The following is a 6509-nucleotide window of genomic DNA, read 5'->3' on the forward strand; positions in this document are numbered from 1 at the left end:
GAATTTGGTGTCTTCTGATTCTGGCCAGGGTCTTATTACGAGCCCAAGTAATTATTACGCTGTAATTCACCTTTATACCTTTATACCACCTTTAAAGTTGGTTACATTATCATTAGAAGCTTCACAACATATAACATCTCTTATTAAACACAAGGTGATTAAGAAGAAATGATTTGTCAATTGAGATGTTGACTTGCTGATTTGCTATTGCTACATCATCTGATCTCAGAATGGTATGATGCCTATTGTTATGTTATCATTATTATTTATATCCACAAAAACATCCCTTCATTTCCCCATGAAACAAGCGCATAAACCTTTGAAACGTTTTTAATTCTGAAATGAAATTCTTCCAATTTAAGGTATTCATACACTTCTGGCAGTGTTTATAGTTTTTTAATTGAATTTTAGGCTTTGGTTTTGATGCTTTCCACAATTAAAGGGAACGATGTTGAGTGGTTTATGTTGCTAAATTTCCAATGCACTGCAAAAGACCTGCCTAGTAAACTTTGAAAAGCCAAGATCCTGACATAGGCCACATGTGGCTCCACAGAAGGTCTGAGATCATGCAGTTTTCATAGGCCTGTGTCCTTTGATTTGCTAAAATCAAAGACATGTATACATCAGAAGAGGAAGGGAGACTGAGAAAAACAAAGACACAGAGGCAAAAGAATGACAAGTGATAATGCATTTGAGATGGAACAAGTGAGTGAGGCAGCTATTAAATTATTCTCTTTTGATTTACAATAATAAAATCATTTGATCACTGGAATATGTCCCCTTTTTTTCGCCCCAACAGAAACTGTTCTTCTCCCTCCTAATGTCTTCCACTACAGATCTAAGGCTTTGACTCCAGGCGAAAGGGGACAGAATTAAGAATAAAACAATATTTGCTCCAAAGTTAGCACTGCTCAGCCCTGGAGGATGAACTGTAGCTGTATATTTGACTCCAAAGCCTTAAAGAATATGTTTCCCTTCCTTTAGAGCCACTCGAGATCCTCCTGTATGACCTACAAAACAAAGCATGCTGCCAAAAACCATGAAAGAAGACTGAATTTAATTGAAGATAATTAAATAATTAAAATGTCAGTTTGCCTTGAAATCCTCGACTTCAAAGAACTCCTTTTTATTGTTGGTCATTTCATTTGAATTCATTTTATTTTGTAACTAGTTATACAGGAAGATTTCGTTTGAAGCGTTATTGACAGTGTTTGACAAAAACTGATGTAATTGTGTGTGTGTGCCTTTTCTTATTTTCTTATTATCACTGGATTGCATTTTGGCGTCAGCTCCAGGCCCAGACATCACTGCCCAGAGTAACTGGGCATTGTAGTTTTCATCAAATGTTACTCAGATTCAGAGAGTTCATATAGCTCCAGCATGGTATATGTGAGATAACTTCTTACCTGAAATTCAGGTAAGAATTTCAGGTAAGAAATTCGACAGGGGTCGGCAACCTGACACTCGGACCGGCGGCCGCCTCGGGTCTCTCCTCCTCCTGCCTCCCCTTCCCTCATCCACCCGCTGGCCTCTGTGGAAGCTCCGCCATAGCCACCACCAAACAACTGAGTTATTTTTACACATCGGCCAGCATCTGGCCAATCCACCACACCTCTCATTGTTCATGCCGTCACAAAAAAAAAGAAAAGAAATATCATCAGCCCATAAAAACGAAAAATCACCAAAAAAAGGACCATAGTATGTAGCAGTGAAAGAACGTGTTGACCTGAGTATTGCAGTAGCACACTGATGTGCTATTAATAATTTTTTTGTAAAACAATGGAGCTCTATGAAACAGAAGGAGAAGCTAAATCAGGCTTTCAGTACACAGGCAGAATTTAAAGTACACAAGGGGACGAGTTATAGCAGGGTCCATTAACTGCAGTTTTTGGTCTTTACATGGTCATTGCTTATTCATAAAATCTGGACTATCAACAAATGTGTCCAGAATGTCAGGTTCAAACTATTCAATATCAGTTTAATTATTATAGCCAAACCTGAATGATGTAGGGCATTGGACTGAAAATGAAGCTGCCATAATTCAAGACAGCTGATTATGTTGTTTAGCATAGTGTGCCATTGTGGATTAAAACCTATATTGTATCCAAGATGCCTTGTAATGTCTCAACAGAAAGAGTAGCAGTGTAGAATTCATGTCACGGTCTACCACAGTGATCCCTTATTTTTGTGAGAAAGGGGTGGAGGTGGTGAGGGAAATAACCCAACAACATCTAAGAGGGAATTAGGCCCAATCTAGTCGATGTTTTTCACTGTAAAATCAATCCAGCAAAGCATCACTGGGTTCCACCCAGCCTGCAGTCTCCACCATTTAGTCTCTGATGTGGACAACAAAAGACCCATGCTGCAGCAACCTCACAAGCCTGTGAAGGGCTGCATGATGATCTGGAGATCAAAGGCAACTGTAATCATTAATAACATTGACTCTTTCCAGACAGATCTAGCTGGTTGAGTCTCTTCTCTTCTCTTTCTGTCACTTTGGATGAAAGAAACTGGGAGTGAATTTGGACTTTTGAGGGGGTGAAAGCCTACCCCTGGAATGAGGCTTGTGTATAACAACACAAGAGGTTCTTAGTGAAAACTGATGCCTAAAGAGGCTCTTTTGTCCTGACTGTCTTGTTTTTATAATTATTGGAAGCCAAAATTATAATTAAAATTTGATTAGCCCACACATTTACCTCAGCTGCTATTGTCCATGTACATTGTTTTCTGGAAATCATTAGCTAACACCTATATCCTAATGACATTATGGATGCTGTGAAAGTGAACTGTCACGATTTATAGGACAACAGTGTCCCAGTTCTGGTGAGATTTTGTGACTCCATAATTGCTTAACCTGTAATAAACAAAAATGTTATTTAGTCTGAGACCTGCATTAGTATCATACAAACTACTGTTCATGCTATTAAATGAAAAAAAAGTAATGGTAGGATAATCTCTGAGAATTAATTAATTCCATTAGCATTAACTATGCGTGTTGTTGACACTTTTTCAGCATACACTTGATTATGAAATATCCTCACAAAGGATCAAGAAAGTACCTTGACACCAAGATGACTCGTTCCACACAAAGCACAAGGTTTGATCCTGGGTATACCACATTTAACAGCTTAGTAATTTCCTTCCTGCAGCACAGACAGTTTTATTGGAAGCAAGAGAGAGGTCTGAAGTACAAAAGCAGGTCACTGACTAAGAAAAGGAAGCGAGAAAGGTGGCCCCTCATTCAGCAACAGAGACAAGGGAGCTTGGGAGAAGGCGAGCAGTGAGCCTTATAAAAAGAGTGTGCTGAATTAGCATGCAGCAGCAAAGAAAGTAAGATGGAAAGAAAATGGAAAGAGAGAAAAAACAAGAGAATGAGAGAAAGGAGAGGTTCTCTTTAACTGAGTTTTATAAAAACCTTATAAAAGACCTCTGTGTCTTTCCCACACAGGTCATCACAGAAAAGTCCTTTCCACTTGAAAAGGAGTTGGTGCTGAATAGACTCGAGGTCCTCTTCAGTTTGATGAAGAAACGTTCCTCCTTTTATTGGAGGAGGGCCAGAGACTCAAGTTCAAGAAACCGGTAATGAAGAAAAGACGGGTAAAGAAAGAGCCAGATGAAAAGAATAGAAGAGAAACTGAAAAGCAAAAGAGGAAAACAAGAATCACAAAACTGGAAAATCTCAACAAAAGTAAAGAGAAATTGGACATAAAATCTATTTCTTCATTTTTCCAGCAAAGCTTTTTTTGTGACTGCAGCTTGTTACAGGAAAGAGATTCAAAAGTAAAATTTAAAACTGTATAGCATAGTTGCAGTTATGGGATAGCAGAGACTTTAAGAATATGCTTGGCTGGCTAAGAATGTGGTTTCACAAATTAGAGCACCGTGAAATTTATTTTAAAAAAGTATTTGAATGCACCACACATGCACACCCTCACACAAACATTTAACGTGTTCAACATTGCCCATTCTTCCAGTTGTACACATTTTCATGCATATTTACTTATGCGGACATACAGGTCTCCTATCCCTTAAAAATTTGCATTAAACATCTTATAACGACAGGGAACATCCATTTTTTGACCTTTAGGGGACACATTGTAGTGAAAAAAGATGTCCTGAATGACTGCAGTGTGTATGAAAGCCATTTCATGAGATTTGACCTGAATGCTTTGTAGATCACTAATGATGGAAAATGGTGGCAACATGGTGTGCAAAGCCTCTTTCGCTTTGTCTCCTTTCTTGGCTGTGGAAGACATGTCAAGAGCAAGCATTTTGACTTGACAAAGGGCCATTCAGATTTAAATATTTTACCCCTGAACGCCCACCCTGAGTTTATCTTTCAGATGATGTGAATGGCAGCATCCTTTTTGAAAAACTCTTTCATAAGTTGTACTTTTCACTTGGTTGGAAATGTTAAAAGTGGACACAAAGTTCCCTCCAACTGAAAGCTTGCAAAGCAACAAAAAGGTATGTGGTATGTGATATGAAATGACATGAAAATGGAAAAGGGAAGAATCTGTAATTTGGTTGGAAATATTTGCCTTTTTTTCCTATCATCTGCTGCTTTAAGCTCAAGAAACGCCAGTAACAGCTAATGCTGCATGCATGAAAGTCATGTATTACAGTCTTTATAAACATGCATATAGCCACCATGTCACCCAGTGGTATTGCACTCTACTTTTGAACCTGTCATCATGTTGTGTTTTGGAGCCAAAGCTGACAAATGTAAGCTAAGCTAAAGTATCACATAATGCAAGCATGCTAGGTTAGCAAGCTGTATTAATATACTCCACAGGTACAAAACTCAAACATGCATATCTGCAACATACTTGAAACATATTAGAATTGCAACTTGTTGGATGGTCTTTACTAGACAGTAAACAATATTATTCATCAGAAAATCTCAATAGGGCACGGACACTATAAACATAGTGGAGGTTACAAGCTCATTATCTCATCTTAGTATAGGTGATTAGTACCTGTTGACCAAACCAGTCTTCAACTTTTAGCCTTGCCAGGAACCAAAGGCATGAATCATCGACTGTTCAGTATGAATGGGGGAGTCAACATACTGTAGAGCAGGGGTCGGCAACCCTGGGTTAACTGATGGCACGACCGTAGCTGGACTGGCCATCGGCCCACCGGGCGTGATTTTTTGTTTTTATGGGCTGATGATATATATATTTTTTGTAACGGCATGAACAATGAGAGGTGGTGGATTGGCCAGATGCTGGCTGATGTGTAAAAATAACTCAGTTTGAAGGATGGTGGGTATGGCGGAGCTTCCACAGAGGCCAGCGGGTGGATGAGGGAAGGAGAGGCAGGAGGAAGAGAGACCCGGGGCGGCCGCCGGTCCGAGTGTCAGCTGAACTGAATTTCAGGTAAGAAGTTATGACCTGCAGTCTATCTGGGTCAGATATAAACCAAGTTTAGGTGGAGTTTATTTTCGTTGTGCTGACTTTTCACAGTCAGTTACAATAACTCGTACTGCGTGCTAGCTAGCATGACGGAGTTTCTATACAGCTGGGCGGGTGCTGATAGTGAACTTTATTTTATTCATAAGGTTAGTTAGTAGAGTTGCCAAATGCTCCTTAAAAAATGGAATGGTCCCTCATTCAGAGAAAACATTACAGGTTTCGTATTGAGCTGAGAAGGAACGCAGTTTGTCCCGTACTTTAGCTATAATGGAAAAAGACACAAAGCTGGATTTATTCTGTGTGTTTACACTGCACAGCTGCCTCTTCTTCTCTCATTCTCTCCCCCTCCCTCTCCTGTTCCTACTTCAATCATAAAACTGATCAATCATCAGCTGATTGGCTTTTCTCTCTTGTTTGTCTATCGCCCACTTTGCGCCAGAAAGAGGAAACCAGCGGATGTCACGCTAAACAACAGCAGCACATTTAAGCTTGATGAGCTGTTGTTAGAATTTATTTAATATTAATCTCTATTATCAGCTGATGTTTGCTGGAGCCACAGTAAACGCTGCTGCTCTTGATATCAGTTTGGATATGTGGTGAGAGGGAAACATGAAGATGAAACCAGGAGATGTCCTTACAGAATCATCAGAGCTGAACAGGTGATGGAGAAACAGGTTTACCTTTTAGGTGACATGAATGAGTTGAAGGGAAGTTATGAACTGTTTCTGAGAGACAAATAACCCCAGGATCCTTTTCTAAATAGCTGACAGCTGGTAACTGTGCAGGGGCGGGTCTAGCAAAGTTTTACCAGGGAGAAAGGTAGGGCATTAACAGGGAGAGGGGGGCACAAAAAGTTGATTCTGTTCATCTGGACATAGTGTTTTGTGGGAGAAACATTAAGATTAACGTAAGATTAAGGAACTGACCTCCCAGCCCATTGTTCCTTCAGTGGGCTGGATTCAGTCATAATGCAAATGTAATTTTTATAAGATTGGGGAAACCTGCAGTCAGCTGAGACTGAAGAAGTCACTTGGTTAATCTGCCTTTGTTAAAGCAGAAAAATTGTGTGTGTGTGATTTTATAGTGGCGAAA

The sequence above is a fragment of the Haplochromis burtoni genome, unplaced genomic scaffold (assembly GCF_018398535.1).
Source record: "Haplochromis burtoni strain Fernald_Lab_line unplaced genomic scaffold, NCSU_Asbu1 Contig_203, whole genome shotgun sequence".
NCBI classification, from domain to species: Eukaryota; Metazoa; Chordata; class Actinopteri; order Cichliformes; family Cichlidae; genus Haplochromis; species Haplochromis burtoni.